Source organism: Agelaius tricolor, unplaced genomic scaffold (assembly GCF_023055355.1).
Source record: "Agelaius tricolor isolate 1412-34295 unplaced genomic scaffold, bAgeTri1.0.p SCAF_44, whole genome shotgun sequence".
Taxonomy (NCBI): domain Eukaryota; kingdom Metazoa; phylum Chordata; class Aves; order Passeriformes; family Icteridae; genus Agelaius; species Agelaius tricolor.
Window position 1 is genome coordinate 1,476,932 of NW_027269304.1, and position 21,772 is coordinate 1,498,703.

The following is a 21,772-nucleotide window of genomic DNA, read 5'->3' on the forward strand; positions in this document are numbered from 1 at the left end:
GAGCACTTGTGGGCCTCAGGGGACCTGCTTGAGTGAGCCCTGTGGCTATCAGCAGCCTCTCACAGGCAGGTGTGGTGCTGCTGCATTTCTGCAAAAAGCAGGAGCCTCACGTTAGAGTCAAAGCAGGAAAATGAAGGCCTTTGAGCTTTACAGGGCACCAGGAGGATGAAAATCCTCATGCTACCAATGCAAGCCAGCAGAACAGGCAGATTTCCTCTGATCCAGTAACACAACTTGCACTCAGACAAGTATAGAATGAAAAAGAATTTTCATTTAAAATTAAATATGTGAGGGGTTCTTCACATATTAATAATCATCCTTATGGTTTTGATTATTCCTCCAAGCCTAACACAAAATAAAGTGAATTTTAGCAAATAAACTTTATAGGTGGTAAGTTTTTCCCTCTGCTAGGGGAGTGTTGTGATTTAAGATGGATGAACCATAGCTGTGGTCATTGCTCTTCCCACAGAGAGAACAGAAACCTTTTTCCTGGTCCTATAAAGAGTATTTACCTTTCAGAACTCGTTTGAGAGCACTGTTGAATCCCTTGAAAAAGAAGGGAAAAACTCTGTTAATCATCAACAACAGGTGCAGACAGAACAGTTCTAGGGGATTATGTACAATAAAAATATGCAGGAAAATCCAAAAATCAAAACCAAAAACCTCCCATCGCTTGAGTATGTCTCTCTTTGGGTTTCAGGATATTAAATCTTTTTAAAGCACCACCATTTGCTCATGAATTTGTGCAAGTTTTGCCTGCAACAATTTTACGGAGTTCTGCCCGTAACACGCAGCATAACTTTTCTCCGTTGCCCAAATCACCGCTTCAGTAGACCAAAAGCTTCCCAAACCACTCATCTTTTTAATGTTTGCACAGCCACCTACTCCAAATCATCACTTTGAGCCCAGAAGAAACGTGCAGCACTCTACAGTGCCTCAGCTCTTGAAGACGGGGAGCAACATTCTGTTTTTGCTGCTAAATTCTTACGGAGATAGGCTTCTGGATATATCTGTCAGTAAGTGTAAAAGAAAGCAACTGAGAGGGAAAAAGGTTCTCAATTTTGGCAGTGCATTAGTGTGATTTTTTTTAATCAGTTCTTGTGTGCAGCCACAGCCTGAAGCAGCTTTCAAGCACATTTTTCAGCTTTTTTGGGCATCCAACGTCCAGCCGAGGTCAACCCATCACAGCCCTACAGATAAGTGTAACCTAGGTTAAAAACTGGAAAGTTGAAAACACACAAAAGCTTTATTTTATTTATTTTTTTTTCTTCTTGCTCAGTCATAGATACAAGGGGGATTTTTTTTTTCAAAATACAGGTTTACTTATATACAACTATATTCCAGGGGTAATGTTACTGTTTCCTTGAAGGTCATGAAAAAGATGTTTTGTTATCCCCTCTGCAAGGACTTAGCTTCTTCAATATTTAAGGTCTGGGATGCTGCCACTGCCTCAAATGCTATCTCAAATTGTGTAAAATAGAATGAAGCATCAGGCCAACAGGAAAATTGTTTATTGAAAAAAAAAATCAACTCTTTGGTAATTTCTAACTCTGAATTTATGACAAAAAATCCCTTCAGTCCACTTGAGAAAACTTTTTCTATTAACATGGGGTTAAATCATCATGGCAACCAGTTCTGAATCGCGCAGGCTATTGAGAGATGTTTTCTGCTCTCTGTGCTGATGAACAGATGTTTATTTTCACATTTTCACAGGTCTCCGCAATGACTCCAATGAATCAACCCAAAAACTTCATTGTGCATCAGAAGCTGTAGCACGTTGATAAACAGGTGTGCTGTGGAAAGGGCTGCTGTCTTGCAGGGCCATGCTTTGCTGCTTGCGTGGAAAGCCTCCCCAGGTGCAGTGGTTTTATTTCTCCAGGCTGTGTGTCTCACACTCCTGCCTGTTCATTCACCTTGATTAGCAGCACAGGTTAAATTAGCTTTTCTTGTTCTTCATTCACACAATACTCTTATTCACTGCAGAATTCACTAATTTGTGGTTTCCCTCTCCCAGCTCTCGTTTTCACCAATGGTCCGAAGATTTTGTATATTCTGATGGAAATATTTGCTTTTTAAATTCTGCGCTTATCAGGTAATAATGCTCATCTAAAAATCATGTACTTATGCATGGAGATCTATGTCTTCTGTTCTCTTGTTTTAGCAAACCTTGGTTTGTTTTCAAAAGAAATATTATTACAAATACGTATTTAGATTTTCTAGCTCATTTTTTTAAATTCTTTCCACTGCTAGAGCAAAAAAAAATGTACTTGGAATAATGTCATTTCTTAACTTAATGACTTTTAGAAAAAAGGGCTTGAAAGTAATTTCATTTTTTAATCATTTAACATTGCAAAGTTGTAACTTATTTCTAGTGAACAAGTCAGGCTTAAAAAGAAACATAGAGCTAAACTTTAAAATTATGTATCTGAACCATCAATAACTGTCATTTCACATATAAAGCTTTTTAAAAGCTAAGAAAATGTGACAATTCTGTGTTGGTGGAAAATTAAAATACTATATTATCAAATCTCAGTTCCACAAGTATTCTTCACACTGCAATAGGCTGTGTGAAGAATTAAATTGACTAAAACACATTCAAAAAAATTTAACAGGAGTCAGATTCAGAAAACAAATGTTTCAGTCAGTCATTTGGTAAACCAAAAATTTATTTTGTAGAACATAACAAATTCTTCTTCTTTTTTTTTTTTTTTTTAATCAGTTCATGCTTCTCTTTTTTTTCTTTTTCTTTCACTCATTATGGTGGGGAAATTATGGGGAAACAGGAAGAAATATATAGGTCATAGCTGAGATAACTTCACTTTTGAACTACAGTTTTTTGGAAACTTTTGAGTCAAAACTCAAGAAACAATTAAAAATAAAACTTCTGTTTCTTTAATTTGACATATTCCATTTGGCTATTAATAGAGTAGCATATCTTAAGAAAACTGAAAATTTTGCAGGCCAGGAGAATTATGCATGGTGGCAAATACAGTTTATATCATAACAATACTTACTCATTTGAGTGGATTACAGCCAATTACATCTGATGTATGAAAGAGTAATAGCTTTTTTTTTTTTTTTCTTAAATTAAAACTAGAGTTTCATTAAATTCAGCTGAATTCAACCACATCCTTTGTGAAACGTGCGTTTTGGCAGCCTAAACTGTTCTGAGTCTTATTTACCTTATCAAACCAGTCAGATATTAAACCCACGTCAACAAAACATTGTTCTTTGGAATATTCCTTTCCAATTAGGAGAATCCCTCATCCTTAACAAATGAATTTCTTATCTGTATTGCTTTCACGTTATCACAGCTAAGTGCCAGGAGAGGACAATAATATTTAATGAGAAATCACATGAGACAGGGAAATAAAATAACGTGGGAAGCAGTGCCAGTTTATCAGCTGCTGTGTACAAATGTGCAGTTCTCCTGAAGCTGAGCTGAGTTGAAGTTTTTCTGAGCTGAATTATTTACACCCAAACTGAAGGATTTGGGTTTTTTTGTTTGGTTGTTTGGCTGGTTGCTTTGGTTTTGTGGGGGTTTTTAGTTTGTTTTAGTATGGTTTCTTTTTTTTTTTTTTTCATTTTCTAGTCTTTCATACTTACTGCTGGAGTTTTAAACTGTTGTTTATGAAATTAAAGGTGTCTTTTTTCCTTAAAAAGAAAGCCCCACCTGGAGTTGCTTCCTAAATTCTTCCTCTACTAGCTGATTGCTATTTCTACATTAATTTGAAAAAAATGAAGAGTTTTATAAGCACCATTAGAATCTCTCTGGAGGTTAAAACACAGTGCTGACCTAAAAAGAGCAGTCTTTAATTTGTATCTCATTTCTGTATAGTAATAGAATTTGGACAATTACATTTCTAAGTTTATAATGAGCTTTAAAAAGAAAGTAAAAATTTAGTATAGGAAAAAGTAAGTTATCATCCTCCAAAAGTACTGTATAATTTCTGTCTGAGGAGATTAAAAATAGAATCAGTGAGATTTTTGGATGCAGGAGTATTGTCTATCTGCCTCTCCATTTTACAGAAAATAAAATTCTTTCATTAATGATTGTGATGTACGTTATGTCTGGAAAACCTGTAACTTCCTACATTTTACTGGTAAAATTTCTTGTCATTCCAGGTATTAAAGCATTTCAGGGAAGTGGGATTGACATGCAAGACAGATTACCTTGAAAGGGATGAAAATTCAAAATCAAGTGGAGATTGAGGCACCAACTGGCGCCATTTTCCTGCAGAACATTTTGTCATATATGACTTTATTCTGCATGTACGCTCATCTTTTGTGTGTAGAAAGATATAGGAGGCTTTTCACATCTTCTGATTGGAGAAATGTGTGGGACCATCCAAAATTTATTAAAAAATGAGAGAACTCTCTTTACATAAGTCTTAGTATGACAGCAATGATAGCAAAAGTTATCATATCTCAGTGTCTTGAAAGATGTTGTGATATCAAGTACTTTTTTTAAAGTTTTTTACTTTACTTTTTTTTTACTTTTTTACTTTACTTTTACTTTACTGTACTTTTTACTTTTTTGGCAATAAAATACAATTTTTTGAACAAGAGCGAGACTAATTAAATAAGAATTTCCAAGGATGAAGTGAGATGTCATAATCTTTAAAACAGGAATAGATATTTCTTCCTCACTGAAAAAAAGTGCACAACTCAAATTATTTGCTAGAGTCATTGGGTTAATTCCTCAAATCACAGAATTATTGATGTTAGGAGAGGTATCTCCAGATGTTGAATTCAAATTCCCTGTTAAAAAAGAGTCATTTAGGGCACATTGTCAATGATTCATGTATCTAAGAATGGAGAGTCTCCAAACTCTCCCAACTTCTGGGTTTGAACATCCTCAAAGTAAATTTCTTATATTTAAGTAGAAATTCTTCTTTCCATTTATGTCCATTGTTCCTTGTCCTTGATACCACTGACTCTGCTTTTTCACCCAATGACACCATTAGGTGTTTCATGCATTGAAATATTTTATTATGAGATAAAATCAAGCTGAAATTTTAGGCTGCTATTTATTGGGAATTCTGAAAATAATTTGATTCCAAGTGAATCAAGTGGGAAAATAACAAAATCCTCTTGCGAATGGAATTCTAGATGTCTAACTAAAAGCATTGTGCTGAAAAATTTTGTAATTTGGTAAATACAAATTGATATGCAGGGAATATCTAGAATTGAGGCCAAGTTGATGTAAAACTACATCTTGATTTTCTATCCAAAGTATTGCTTCCTTCTCCTATATAGGAGATTATTAATATTCTGAATTTTGCATTGAGTTTCTGTCAGAGTTGAGAGTACTATGGGGTACTTTTGAAAAGTGGGTAACAAAACAGGCATATTGTTGTTCCTAAGCTGAGCTTCACGTAAGCTACAAAGAACCCAAATATCGTGGAATCTGATAATCAGAGATTCCCGTAATCATAGAATCACAAAATCCCAGAATAGTTTGGTTTGGAAGGGACCTTAAAGATCCCCAGTGCCACCCCCTGCCATGGGCAGGGACACCTTCCAGGGATGGGTCATACTGGAATTGTCTCCTTTGAACACTGAGAAGACCAAATGCCATTTAATGCAAACTCTGAGCACAAATCTTAGAACATCTGCACTTGTAATAATTTTGGAAAGAAAATTTAAAGGGTTTTTTTTTTTTTTGGACTAATGAGGATTGTTACTAAATTATCACAGACTCATAAATCATTGTTCCTTGCAGTGATTTAAGGTCCAGACTTGAGAGGCTTAGGGCAGTTATCAGACATCCAAAACTGGGAAAAAAAATCCCACCTCTTACTGAAAATATGAATTGATACCAGCAGTAAAATGGAAGGATGTTTTTATGTTGCTTGCCACAACCTGAATCTTTTTAGAGCCACTTCTTTCTGTGATATTGTTTCTCTTCATATGAGCATAGGCACATTCCTTTTTCCTTCAAATGAGTCATTGCACTTCATTTTCTATAACGAATTTCAAGTCATACACTGATTCTAAAGCAATAGTGTGGAATGCCTTTCTCTATCAATTCTGGTTCTGTTCATTTAGACAGCAAGATTAGGTTTCAGTTGAGACTCAGAGTTGTGGTGCAAATGTCATTTTGGAAAAGGGAACTGACTCCCAACCTTTCAGAACTGTGTGAATGGAAATAGCCATTTTGTTATTAGAAAAAACACTGAAGCAAAGCTCTGCCACTTCAGATGGTGATCAAGGGGAATTAATTAGGCCTGGTTATATGTGAGATCTGGGGATTATTATCAAGTCATTTTAAAGCCTGCTTTATTAATCACAGCATGTCACGATACATGTCTTTTATGCTATCTTATCACCTGGGAGTGTATATGTAAAATAACATGGGGTTTGGTTTTGATTGGGGTTTTTTTGGGATTTTTTGTTTTTGTTTGTTTGTTTTGTTTTGTGGGTTTTTTGTTTGGGGTTTTTTTTTTTTTGTTTTGTTTTGTTTTTGGGGTTTTTTTGTGGTTTTTTTTTTTTTTTCAGCAAAATTTAATTCTAAGCTGAATTTATTGTTCTGTATTCCAGTGGCAACATTCTGGGGGAAAAAACCAAAACATCTGTTGTATGTACTTGCATAGCTTCTATAAATGACAGCCAAAATAATGATTTTATATATCAGCACTGAAACAAAAAAAGGGACAAGAACTTCAGTTATGGAAAAAAATAAAGGTACTGCAATTCAGTTTTAGAGTTCTGACTCTCCAAAAGCACCTATAAGAATGTCACTCCTTGTAATTTGGAGGACTGAAACTGAAGAGGAGGGAGTTCACCAGATTTGGGAAGGAAAGGTGCACAGAACATGGACAGAAACCCGTACTGGACCACAAATCTGATGAGGAGCAGCTGAGGGAGCTGCGAGGGCTCAGCATGGAGAAAAAGAAGCTCAGGGGGGACCTTCTGGCTCTGCGCAGCTCCTGACAGGAGGCCATGCTCTGCTCCCAAGGAACAAGGGTCAGGAAAACAGAAAATTACCTCAAGTTGTGCCAGGCAAGGTCTGGGCTGGGTATCGAGGAAAATTTCTTCACCAAAAGGGAAGTCGGGTGTTGGCACGGGCTGCCGAGGCAGTGGTTGAGTCACCATCTCTGGAGATATTTAGGAGATCTTTAGATGTGGTTCTTGGAGATGATGCTTTTGAGTGATAGATAGACAGTGCTGTGGGAATCGTTCAACTTTATGGTTTTAAAGGACTCTTTGAGCCTTAAATATTCCAGTATCTTATGATATCAGTGAATATCCTTCAACCTACACCAATTCTCATTTTTTTAAAAAGCTGCAAACCCTGATTCTCAGGTGGGAAATCAGAGTCCACATGGGCTCAGTTACCTGTGTCACTGTACAGACCTAAGACACTGCATACTACAGAAAATCCTGCAGTCAGAACTCCACGATAAATGAAAGTTTCATTCCATTACAGTAAAACATTTCTGCTGCCCTGTTCTGAATTATTACACGGTTAGTTTCTTTTTTCACAGCATGAGGGAGAAAAATCTCCTCAAGGAAGAATGAGGTTATGCAGTAGGAAGTAGTAGAGGAACGTCAGGATGCTTCCTCCTCTTCCACTGTATGGAATTTACACGGAGACAAAACTTTATACACACAAAACACACCTGCAAGACATGAGGTTTAAATATCTGCCTGTGCACAAAGGATCTGGTTATCACCTTCCCCTCTGAATGTTTAAGAGAGATGCAGGGAGGTGAAAGGATGAATCATGCCAAATTTGCAGGGCTGCTGCTCCGACAGGAAAAGCGTGGGACCTGCTGTTGGATCTGCTCGCTGACCCTCATTCCCCTGCCTAATTCATCCCTAACACAGACAGGGGAAGCTGCAGCAAGGCCATTCACAATGAGACCCCTGCATGTTCACCATGAAATGTGTCCTAATGGCTTTGGTCCTCTGCTGCTCTTCTGCACCTCACACGAGTCAGGGGAGAGCCTCTCCCTTGTGCACATGCACGTCAGTTTGTGTTCTGCACTGTATTTCACTGTGGTTGTGGTTGGGGTGAATAAAACTTCTGCTGAGCATGAGGCAGGTAAAGGGAGAGCAGGCCAAATGCTAGCACAGGATTTTGGAGGTCCTGCCTGAGCTCCCTGATCCTATCGCAGCTTGAGATATTGAGCAAACTGATCGATAATGAGGTCCTCGGGGGAATTTTGGGGTAAGGGTTTAGGAGTTTTTCCTCCACAAAATACAGAGGAGTTAGATGCTTCCAAGTGGATATCATGAAAACCAGGCTGCAACACAGAACTGCCCTAGACAGTAAAAAAATATAAAAATTGTGGAGGAAATTAATAATTTACAATCCCAGTAGCCTCCAAACTTCAAGTTACTCTTCCTGTTTGAGATGGGCGAGCTTGCAGCTTTTCTTAAATGTTCTTTTATTTTTAGAACAAAGAAGATCCTCCCCTTTCCCAAATATCAGCAAAGCCAGTCAGGATCTTTCTGCTGAGCAGTGGAGAGGTGAGAGCAGTCCGCCACCCCCTGGGTCAGACACATCCTGCTCGCTTTTCTAGGTGAAGCGTTCAAACCCCGCATCTCCAAGACTGCACCCAACATGTCAGATGCTGATGCACGTTAGGGGAATGGGAATGAATGAGATGAAGGACAGGATTTTATGTCTCTGCCGTTCCAATTGCCAAGGGAGGCGTGGTGGAAGGCAGCCTGAGCAGGCTCTCCTTGGCCTCACAGAGCTGAATGCTCCTCCCAGAGCTATCAAATATGAGGGGTGCTCAGGGAGTGTGACAAGGAAATCATAGAAGCCTGTGTGGAAGCGGCCACTTTCTGAACTCAAATGCCTCAAGAATTCCTTATAATGTGGTCTTTCTGATTGAAAATTTTGCTAAATCTCTTTTTTTTAATGAATAGTACGCTTTCGGAGAGTTAATTTTTTCCACTCAGTAATTCCTAATGACTGAAATCCATTTGGAGAATTTGCTATCCCTTCCTGTACTTTAGAAGTTATCTTCAGGAAAGGGGAAATTTCTGCAACTCCATTGATAACTTGAGATGAACAATTTTGTGTAGGGGTTGTAGGGCGTGATTACCTCTGAGCTGAAAGTCCTGATGGATGAAAGTGGTGAAGGAGAACATCATTCTGCTCCTTATGTCCCGGGATCCAAGATTTTGGGTAAGGTCAGCTGTACAGGCTCCTGCAGAGAGCAGGGTCTGCAGCCCTTATTCCATCTGATATTAAGAAGGTATCAATCAACAGAAAACCCTGCTGGAGCAGGAGAGACTGAATATTGTATGTGTTTTTCTGGCTGATGGAAATGATGCTGAAAGAGCATTCAGTGTTTTAAGATAAACACACAGGTCCTGTGTGTAGTCTTAAGTTGCCTTGCCAAGCTTAAACTTTAAACCAGCAATGAAAAAAAAAAAAAAAAGTCAAACCAAACATCAAAGAATTTTACTCAACTTGAGTTAAACTGCACATTTGATAGTCAGTTTCATTTTTTAACATGTGGAAAATACCTGTTCTTTCCTTTCAAACCATTATTCCTCACACTATGGGACTCTAAAAAAATGGAATTTGCTTCTATCTTTTTTTTTTCCCCCTAAGAGTTTTCAAACTCATCCAGTGCAGTGAAGAATTCAAAATTTGAAATTTGAAAAATTTAAATTGTTTTAACTGGAATTGAATGTTAGAATCTGGATGTTGTCTAGCCCAACCCCAAGGATCAGTAATTATCTTCTTTAGAAGTAAAGGTTTTATTTCTATATAACAGTCACTCGCTGGCATGAAAAATTCAGCAAGAATCCTATATTTGCAAAAGTTTTAGGGCAATTTCTGGTCCTAAAATAAGTCTGTTTCTTACAGAGCTCAATATGGGTATTATTTTCAGTTCTAAACTCCAGTTTTAGAGATTCACTTTGGTAGCAGGAATGTTTCCACATGGTAGTGCCTGCCTGACACTGGAATGAAGACTGACTCTCTTCATTCCTGGTCAACCAGGAATTTTGTTAAAATTAAAAATTAAAAGAAGAAAACCCGAAAGCATCAAAACAAAAACAATGACCAAAAAACCCCCAAAATACAGATGCAGACCTATTTTCAGCATGTACATCTGGGGAATTTCTCAACAAATTTGCTCAAACACAAACCCAGTAATACATATTTGTTAAAAGAGACATTTTGATAGACTTCTCACTGTTTTTAAATTTTGTTTTGCAATGATATACACGCATGTATCTAATTTTTATTTTAAAAAGTGCCGGGGAATTACTGGTTGGAGTAAGGCCAGTTTTCCACTTCTGTCCCTTGATATTCCTGTGTGGCTGGAAAGCATCAGCTATTAATATATTTTTGCTCCTGCTAGAAGGCATGAGAAAGAACAACAAAGTATTGAAATACCAGTTAGGTCTGAAATATGTGTAGAACACATCCAGGTGAATACATCTTATACATGAATGAGGTGAGTTAAATACAATACAAACCTTCAAGTTTTGTGTCAAGACTCTTTGAGGCAGAATAGTGAGAGAGTTTCTACTTGGGGATGTATTAATCTGATTCTAATTCCCCAAGTTTTGATCTAATAACCTCAGTGACAGCAGACAAAGAATCCAGTTATGCCTTATGAGAAATTTAGACTTGTAAGACATTTACAAACCACCTGGGTAATTACTTGTTGAAGCAAAGATGAGTAAAAGAATTGTTACTACAAGAATTGCAGACTAAAGGAGGAATTGAAGTAGGGCTGGCAGCTGGGTGTGTTGAACAGAGAGAGAATTTCTGAGGACATCACAAAGAATTTCACAAGAACTTTAACTGAAAGGGGTATAATTTTCCCTTTTAATTTAGATTCCGGCACACCAACTGGAGTTTTTATAACTAAACTGTGTAGTGGCACAAAATTGGGATGAACTATCCACAGAGGAAGGATTGCAAAGTTAAACAGGCAGGGTTTAATGATTTTGGGACAGGGGAAATAAAATGGGATGGTATTTAGTGATAGGAAATTAAATTACTGTACTTATTATGTGCTTGGATATCAACAAGAGAGATTTTGCCACAGAATGAAGAATTATTAGGAACAATGAGACAAAAAAGCACTTAATTGCTAGCTGCCCCCATTGTGCAAAACCTACTGATGAATGTTGTTTCAGGTTGTTTTCTTCAGTGACAGTGGCACTTGGAAAGACTCTGGAAGTTTAGCCATTATGAACACATTTGCTTAAATTATTCCTTCCAGGAATTTTGTCCTGTGAAATACAGCACTTTTATCTTACAGCTGCCATCAACTATATTTCACTGACTTCCAAGGTGAAACCTATTTTTTCTAAAAACATATTACTTGTGAAGCATCTTCCTGTTTTATGTGTCATGTACTCGGATGACTATGAAAAGGCCAGGTTAGAGCCTGAGCAAGTTTCCTTTTGCATAAAGTCCCTAGAGGCAGAAATAATGATCACAGGAGGTCTCTGGAAAAAAAAACACCCAACCAAATAAAAAACACACACTCCCCCCAAAACAAAACAAAACAACAAAACCAAAATAACACCCCCCCAAAAAAAACCCAACCAACCAAACAAAAAAACCCAAACCAAAACAAAACAAAAAAACCCCAAAAACAAAACAAAAACCAAACCCCAAAACCAACCAACCACCTCAAACCAAAACAAAAAAAGCCCCAAGAACCCGATAAAAGCTCCAGATCTTGTTCAGGTGACATATATTGCCTACTCAAAAGCAAAGCTGTCTGCTCCAAGTGATACGTCTGCTTTTACTTCAAAGAGAGGTATGCACACCTGATTCACCCACTGGTAATAAAATATAATGTAATTTTCAGCTACTAATGAGTCAGCAACTGAAAAGATAATTTTGTTGGCTACTACACTGACTTTATGCATGATATATATAAAATGTAATGTTTGAAGCAAGCTGTTTGATAAACAGCCCTCAGTTTATAACTATACTTAAAAAAATCATTGGAAAAGAGATTTTTACCTTGCTAAACACAGTACATTAGCTGTGAGTTTATTAAAATCAAATGGTACATTTCTGACTTGTAATTAAAACATTCTTTGCAGTGTTATCATACAGATTGGGTTTTTTCCCTCCATTACCATAAATTATAGTGCTATAAAATAAGGATTACAATGCCCACAGTTCCCTTTAAAATGTAGCATTACAATTATTCTCTATTACAGCTCTAAGCAAGCATCAAAATCTTAAATTTACAGCTTTATTAAGGTTCATGAGGGAAACAAAGGTGAGGTGGGTGGGCCATGACAAGCCAAGGATGCCTTTTGTGCAAACCCCACCAAGACCTAAATTTTAGTAGCTGCTTCTCTGCTCAATTTACTGAAGTTTTCTGTAGAATTGGGCTAGAAAATAGTGTTTAAATCAGGCCTAGAATACCCGAAAGATGCAAGGTGGTGTCAAGCCCAAGATCTTCCAGTATGGATGATATCAGCCATGTGATGATGGCAGCAAATGGTGCTGAATTTGAGGCAGGAACAGACCTTGGAAAAAGGAGTATTTCAGCTTAAACAGAAGCTACAATGTCTTCTGGATACCCTGGGCCTTGCCAGAATATCTAAACAGTTGGAAGTGTGCCTAAAAAGCAGTGAAAAATAAAATTAATGACTTTAGAATTCTCCTGTCTAAAATATACAGGAAAGTCTGTGATGAGAAACTATAATCCCAGGTATGCTACAAATTTTGTGCTTCCTGTTTAGGCTGTGAATGTATTCTGACTTCTGTATTTGTTTAATGATTAGGAAAACGAGGACCAAATTTACCTGGGATGTGAAAAAAGACTAAACAAAACTTAGAGGTTTTGGAGTCTCTAACTTTAGGTCTGCCAAACAGTGCAGCACCTTCTGTACTGAAACAAGATTTAGATAGGCACTGACAAATCACACCTTTGTGAATATGGTAAAAAACCCCAAAACCACCAAAACCTGAAAACTTTGTGTTGGTGGGAAAGCTGAAGGAGGGCCATGATGAATTCTGGCACCACTTATACTGGAAATATCTCCAGAATAAAGAAGTCTGAGTCACATTAAGTAGAGCTCCTATGTGTTTGCACAGACACCATATTCAGCAATGCAGTTTATTAAAACAGTAATAAACAATGCGGCCAACAGAATAACAAACACATCTGCTTGATCAGGCAGTGGGAGAAAACAATGCAGAGGAAATGCAGAGCATTTGTGTATTCATGTAATGGCTACATGTACCAGTTACCAATAAAACACATCTGTTTTAATATATGTCTGTAGATTTGTGTTTCTGTAGAGATATACGCACGCGTACAGACAGCCCCAGTGGTGCTCGGTGCTAGAGTTTGAGCCCCTCATACATATTAATGAATTTGGCCTCAAAATGCCCTCAGGAAGTAGAGAATTCTTATAATAAAAATATATAAATCATATACATTAATAGACTGCAGTGTGAAGTAAAGAGCAGGAAAGAATAATGCCACAGAAAATCCATGGGGGCAACCAAAAAGAAGAACTCCCAGAGAGGTTAGGATTAAAACCAGAAATCTTTAAAGTGAAGTAATTGTACTTTAGAAGGCAGCAGACCTCTGAAGAAAGAGGAAAAGGCAATTTCTGACTGTAGGGAATCATTGCCATGTTTAATATACTGTGCATAAACATTTGCATTTCAGGCCTGCCCAGTGCACACAGCTTTGGTATATTTCCTTATATTTCCTTGCAAACATGTTGTAAGTTTTAAGTGTTGGAAGGAAACACACGAGTAAATATTTGTAATAATATCAATCTCATATATTGGCTCTTTCACTGCACAAAGGTGCTGTAAATCTGGCAGCTCAGGGTCTCCTATCCAGAATTTTTCATCTTGCTCCTGCACCCTTCCAAAACCTGGACAGTTTACTTAGAAGTCTAATTCTTTTGAAACTTGAGATAGTTTTAAAATTAAATAAAACCCCAAAAGTGATATGACCTTGAGAATTTTTTAGAGATACCTCAAAATATCTGAATTGTTTAATAAACTTTTTCTGGGTTTGAGCATTTCTTTGAACGTTTTGTATTCAAAATTCTGTTTAATTTATGCCTAGTGTGAGGCATTTCTGGTCCCTGTACCCCTTTACTCTAACAATAATATGTAACACACATATATTCTTCAGCCTGGTTGTCCTTGGAAAAGAACTTATTAAAAAGAAAACAAAAAGCACTTTTCCATGCTTCCTACAGTCCAATCCTTAAATTTTCATATGCCATCATCAAGGGTGTTCTATAAACCTGCAGGTTTATATCCCATATCCATATACTTTAAGAATTTATGGAGACGGGCTTGCATAGATGTTCTGCTCATACTGTTTATACTTCTAAAAACGCAGTAACTCTTCAGAGATGTTCTTGGTGACATTATACTCATTTTATTTCTGTTCCTTCCCCAGCATAGAAAGTGGATTTTCAAATTTCTTATTGTGCCATCCTTGTCAAAATCAACATTGAAAGCAGCTCTAATGCTATTTTCATAGAAGTTAACGATTAAAGCCTGAATTGGCTTCAGACTGAACCTGTTTCATGCTGTGACTCTTTCAAATTATTTGCTTTTAGCCTCTTGCAATTTCACTGTGCCATATGTTTTTTTGGGTTATTTGTTTGTTCGTTCATTTTGTTTGGTTGTTTTGGGTTTGGTTGTTTTGGGGTTTTGGTTTGTTTTTTTCATTCAGGTCTTTTTGGGGGGTGTTTTTATTCGGGTCATTTTCATTTGTTTGTTGGGGTTTTGTTTGGGGTTTTTGTGGGAGTTTTTTTCTTGGTTTTGTTCTGATTTTTGGTTTGGTTTTTGGTTTGATATTTGGCTACTACCAGGAGAAGCTGCAGAATGAATACCTGAAAACATTTGTAGCATTTAAGCTCCTTGAGGAAAAGTAAAGCCTTCAAACTCCTGCAGGAATACAAAACACACTCATGTGTACACAGGTATCCTCTCTGACAGATAATCATGGTAATTTCTAATTGCATCACTTGAAAAACACCATGGTCTACATTTCCTGTGTAATTTCAGATGAAGCTATATATTAGTTTGTATCACACCTTATGTTGTCCTACTCGTGTGTAAATCAGTCAGATACTGACATTTATCTGGGAAAAAAATTCTCTGGACCAAATTTCTGGGAGGCTGGCATTCACCTTGTCACTCATCATAAACTGAAGGAAAAAGAATGAAATCTTTATACCTTATGAAACAGAGATTGGAGAGAAAAACTGGAAAGACAGAGGTAGTTGTTATTCCAGAGCACTGAGCATCAAATTATACTTCCTGACATATAATTTACTATAATTTGCAAACCTTTTGTATTTCCTACCCAGTCTTATTTATAGGCATGCTGAGCAGGAATTTAATTTCTATCCACCAAACTTTTTTTATTTTATAGCAGTGAAATATGTGAGTTCCTGAATCTCATTTTAACAGTTTTGGGGTGGGGGAATAGTGGAGGAATATTTGTCAAGGGAGGCAGCAAGCAGAGTTCAACTTCTTGCATAAATTAACGTAATCATATTTATTTTTACCTAAAAACAAATTTAAATATAATTTAAAAAATTTTTAAAAAGAAGATGGAAATACTAGGATAATATTCTGATGTGTAAAAATACATACATCTTTTCATTAAGGATAATTGCTGTAGCCCTGAACTCTGTGGCACCATGGAATCTGAGATTGGTTTGGGTTTGAAGTGTAAATCTTAAAAATCATCCAGTTCCAACCCCTGCAGTGGGCAGGGACACCTTCCAGTAGACCACCAGGCACTGCTACCAGTCCAAAAGTCAATTTAAAAGTAGCTGAGCTAGTGCCACACTACCATGCACCAAAAGGCATTTTTTAAAGTTCTCTTGTGCTCCAGATTCTTTGATCTCCCATTTGAAGACTGTTTCTCTGCAGTGGGAAGGACTTTTAAAAAGTCCTAACTCTTTCAAGGGACAAGGGCAGGCACACAGGGCTTTTGAGGTACAAAAGTGGTGACAGCCCCCTGTGCAGACCCACCTCCTCCTCCTGGGAAAATAATTTTAGGTATGGTGTATATTCATGCAAAACACAAACGTTATCTCAAAATAAAATAAATATAGTAGATACAAAAATAATGTAAAAGGATATAAATTAATATGAAGATATGAAAAGACACAAACAATTATGCCAGTAAATCTACAGATTGAAAGATTGCTAAATAAGGAGGTAAAGTGACCACTTAAAGGAAAAAATCCTCATTCAATATCCTCCATCTCATCAACAAAATTCTACATTAGCAAAAAAACACACTCCCCCTTGAAACCACGCTGGCCTTGCCCTCCTTCTGCAAGCAGCTTTCCCCCAGTCCTCTCTGACACTTTGCATTTTCATCTTGCTCACATTTGGTAAAATCCAGCTCTGAATGAGTTTTACTCCATTTTGGTAAAAAAGAGTCTTGACCCATTGAGCCTAACCCAACTCACAGAAATGACAGGGTGAAATAACTTAAGCCACCTGGGTATTTCTTATCAAATGACATTTTATCGTGTGAAACACCCCCTGGTTACCTTCAATAAATTTTTCCCTGTAAAGTGCCTTTTATCTGAGGGGATTTAAAATTAACCAATAATTCCAGCACTTAGCTCTGGGCTGTAAAAAGTTGTAAAAAGCTGGGGCTGCCCCTGCATCCCTGGCAGTGCCCAAGGCCAGGCTGGACACTGGGACACTGCGAGGTGTCCCTGCCATGGCAGGGGGTGGGATGAGATGGTATTTACCAATCCAAACCATTCTATAATGAAAATAATCACAAAAATAATGTATTTTTGCTACTCCCTTCTTCGTCAGCTGTGCAATCACCGCCTTGAAAAAACCCGCAGAAAATGAGGCTTGCAGGTCTGTGGGGAACTACCCAGAGTTACAGATTTCTATGTTCGTGTTCAGGAGAATTTTAATGTAAATTTTGTATATGTGTGTGCTCGCTCTCTCTCTAAATATGTGAATTAATTCTTTATCTTAATTTACATAATTATCAGGAAAAGTTGTTGTTCTTAGGATGAAACCTTGGAGAGCTGATGAAAATGAGGGAGGTGTATTTAAAGAAAGCATTCTGGAATTATTTCCTTATCTCAGTAATGTGACTGGAGACTCATGCAAAAGTGGTAATTTAGATCCAGAAGAATGGTATCACTCATTTTATATCTCTTTAAGAAAAGCAGATAGCAGATTAGTCCTTAAAAGGGGTGAATATTTATAATATTAATATTGAATGTGTATGTTTCAGAAAATTTCTCTGGTTTTGTGTTTTATTTTACACCTACAGATGCATCTAAATATCCATATATGAATTTATATACACTGACAAATATAAATATCTCTATATACCTATGAAAGCCCTTCTTTTTATTAAAAACATCTTCCTCTACACAATTAATATGGATTCAACAGGTTAGTATATAGTGTTAATAAAAAATCTTTGATTTTTTTTTTGAGGGTTAAGAGCTTTGGAATACCATTTGCTAAAGTGTCTCCATGATAAGGTGCTTAATTTGCAATAATAATTCTAATAGCTTATTAATATTTACTTTATGCAAAAATTTTTTCAGCACCAATGCTTGCCACAGGTAGAAAACTTAAAAGTCACAGATACTTAAAAATTGTGCTTGTGACCCTGTGGCTCCTTGTGACTGGTTTATGAGACTTGTGAGGAAAACAAAAGGAAAATAATTTTTTTTTTTTATGTTCTGTGGAACTTCTTCTCCATGATAGCACCCTGCTTTTTCTTTATAACCAGCCAGACAGCCCTGAGCCATGAGCAACAGGATTCAGGTCTGTGCTTTAACGAAGGATAAAAGCTTAGAAAAGGCATGTGAGAGCAACAGGAAGTATAACATCTTCCTTTTTTTGTTATATGTGCCTTACATACCATATTTCCTCTAAAAATATTAGTTGAAATCCATTTTCAGATCGCCAGTGAAGACATTTAACCTCATGATGGCTTCTTTCCTGTAATTCTGCAATGGTGCTGAACCAGGACTGTATTTTCCCTGTCTAGGGGAAATTTTTTTTCTGTCTCTAACCTTTCCTTGCCAAGAACTGGACATGTCCCAGTTAGACTGAATTCTTAACAATGGATGTGAACTGAGTAATAATAATAATAATAATAATAATAATAATAATAATAATAATAATAGATAACCTATTGTATGTAATGTATTATATATATTATATATTATATATTATATATTATATATTATATATTATATATTATATATTATATATTATATATTATATATTATATATTATGTGTTATGTGTTATGTGTTATATATTATATATTGTATATTGTATATTATATATTATATATAACATATTATATATTATATGTTGTATATTATATATTTTTATATATTATATATTATATATTATATATTATATGTTATGTGTTATGTGTTATATATTATAATTATAATATGCTATATTAAAATACATTATTTATAATAATTTATAATAATGAGATAATATTTATTATAATATTCTTCTTCTTCTTCTTCTTCTTTTCATTATTATTATTATTATTATTATTATTATTATTATTATTTTCTTTATTTATTTTGTTCAGGTAAGCTGGTGAACCACAAAATTGTTACAGGCTGTGGATATAAATTTAAGAATGTCTCTAAGATGGAATTGAGTCCGTACAAAGGGTTACGGCAGTAAATAAAACACCAAAAAATCATAACTGAAAATGACATTTTCAAGGAAAAATTATGGGGGACTCTGATGCTCTGATGCCAGGCATGGGGGAAGAGAAGGAGGGAATCATGGTCTGTGTTGAGGGGAAATTGATACAGAAGACTGATACAGAAAAATTATTTTCCTTTGTTGTCCATGACCAAAAAAAAAGGCAAAAACAGTCACATCCAATGTCTCTGTGTGAAGATCACAGGGCTCATTTCCTGCAGGGACCTTACAGCAGACACTTACTGCCAACCCCCAAACCAAGATGATAAAGCCAAAAGAGCCAAATTTGCCTCATTGAAGCAAAATTTTGGGTCAACACTATGTTAACCCAATGAATTTCTTATGGGTGAATTCAAGTAAAAGCACTTGCTGGAAATGATGCCCAGGACTTTTAGCTTCTTATATTTTTCATATATTTGTAGCTGTGTAGATTGCTAAAGAATGGCTGTAGCTTCCAGCACATTTCCTATCTTTGTTCCCTACATTTAGGAACAGTAAGGTAACCTCATAAACACAATCCTGAAATATTTTGTCTTCTATGGGGAAAATCAAGTCCATCTCAGTCAGGCACAATAGAACTATGACAAAAAAAGATTGAAATTTAATGGAAGTATCTCTATTTATTAATAAAGTTGTAGAGTTTCTTGCATAAAGAAATTTTATTCTCCACCCCCATTTACAATTCAATCTGAATTTAGAGGGGAAAAACAAATTAGATAAATTTTGAAGTGGGAAAGACTCTTTGTCGAATATGTAGGCTAAAAAAGCCTGCAGTAAGCGTGATATTTGAAATCTGTGTTTGTCTGTCATTTTTGTGTCACAATGCTCAACAGAGCAGCCAGAGCTAATTACTGAATTCCTGATAACCACTTTCATTTGGTGATAACATCACAGCAACTTCCTCTCTGAGCAGATAACGTGGATAAACAAACTCTGAAACACTGCAACAGTGCCAGGTCATAAATGCAGGGACTTCTTCAGCAGCTGATTTGTTTTTATTTATTACTGATTACCAGAAAGAAACTATTTCCACAAACCCACACCTCTCCAGTTTTCCCTATAAGATATTAGTATGGATTACCCATAATATCATTCATGACCTTAAAATAACACTTGTGGTGATGCTATTAAATATGAAAAGCAATTATTAAACTGTCTTGGGTCTATTTAATCTGCATTTATTTAGCACTGTGAAGAACACACTGCATTTTAGGTTGTCCTTAAATTGCTCACTACAAGCATATGCTGTCTGGGGCTGTAAACTGCAAATTTGCCACCCTGTGTGACATTTTCTTCACCCCAGGACTAGATTATAACATTTTAACCTAGAGGAGAATGGTAAATAATGAATATTGTACTTTTAGTGCAAGCTGTTGGACAGATAATAATTTATGAAATAATTCGTAAGGCCTGAAGGATTTGAGAGCATTTCCATAAACAGCCCAAGGCAAGCTGAAATGTATACATATAAAGCAAGCTGTTCTTCACATATTTTCACAATATTAGAAATTATTCTGACAACTCTGTCTCTCTTGTCACCCCTTAATGACAGTCCATGCTGCCTGGGAAGAGTGTATGAACTCCTCCCTGCCCCTGATATCTTGTTAAATAGGGAAAAGGTACTGGAAACAGGTTGAGGGGGAGAAAAATAACGCAGCAAATTGTTAAAAATCTGCATTCTGAGGTGGTCCCTCCTATTCCAGTGGCAGCTGCAGGGGAAGGAAAGGGTCTGTGCATCCTTGTACATGGAATTTGCTGACTTTCCCACGTGTTCCTCATCCTTTTTGAGAGAGTTTTAGTCTCAGGTCACAGAGGGTTCCATCCTGAATAAAGGATTATTCTTGTGCCTTCTGTAAAAAACAAAAAGTTTGTTGTAGGTTTTGGGGTTTGTTTGGGGTTTCTATTTATTTGTTTTGGTTTTTTTGTTAGGTGGTTGTTGTTGTTGTTTTTCTTTACATTCTGTCACAAGGAATGCAAAAATTGTCTTCCGTTTATGGCAATAATTAGTGAGATTTTAATGCACATCACTAACATAATTGATTTTATATCCTCTTTATACAGGAGTGAAAACACCAAAACCCTGCATTTTTCCTGATTTGACTTATGATATAACACGTTTATTAGATACATCACCTTTAGCACTAATATGACTTGAAAGCTACAAGTAACTCATTATTTCAGTTTCCTACCTGAGACTTTGTACAAAGATGCAGATATTTCACTCCCACTCTCACATACGCAGGCTTTAACTTACCCATAAAATTTTACACTACTGAATTTTTATAGACAATTGTTTCCAACTATTTACAGGTGTTAGCTCTTTATATAAGAAGATACTATCATTCTGGATGAGGTCATCGCTAAATTTCGGTAAGAATGTTGCTACTTTTAGGATGCTATGGCAAGAAAGTATAAATGTGAGGCAATTTAGCTTTGTTATGGGGAAGACAAAATTGTCACTGAATAACCATTGCTATTCTCAGTAATATTCACCAAAAAAAATGTTCTGTCATTGTAATGTAATCTGTGGGGTTATTCTGGCAGTGTATATTTGAGATATTTGGGGTGGGGGGTAAATTAATACAGGGAAAACACAGATGTTTTATAAAATAAAGACAGTGACATTAAAATTTTTGAAACACAAACATGGGAGTGTACAAAATCAGCTAAAATCTTAGGAGAATTTTTATTAGGTTTGTGACTTAGAAAATGAGAAACACCAAAGGGTGGCATCCAAAGTTCTCCCCTTCTCCATTGGTTTAGAGATATACAGACGGGGAGAGAAATATTTTTTTTTTTTAATCTCTTTTCGGTATAATAGACTGCAGCATTTTTGAAGCAGCTGAGGCTTACAGCTGATGAGACATAATGATGCTGGTCAGGCCAGCAAATAGCCGATTATCTAAAAAGCTTTTTAATTTCAATTTAATTCGATTTAGTCACACTTTTGTTACTGACATATATATGATTATCTGGGCACTCTATTCTAATACCCTTGACTTTTAGCTTGTTAGAAAATCCAGTGGCAGTTCTCTGAGCAATGAAGGGGAAACTGTTTGACCTCAGTAGCTGAAGTGGGCAAGGCAAGAAC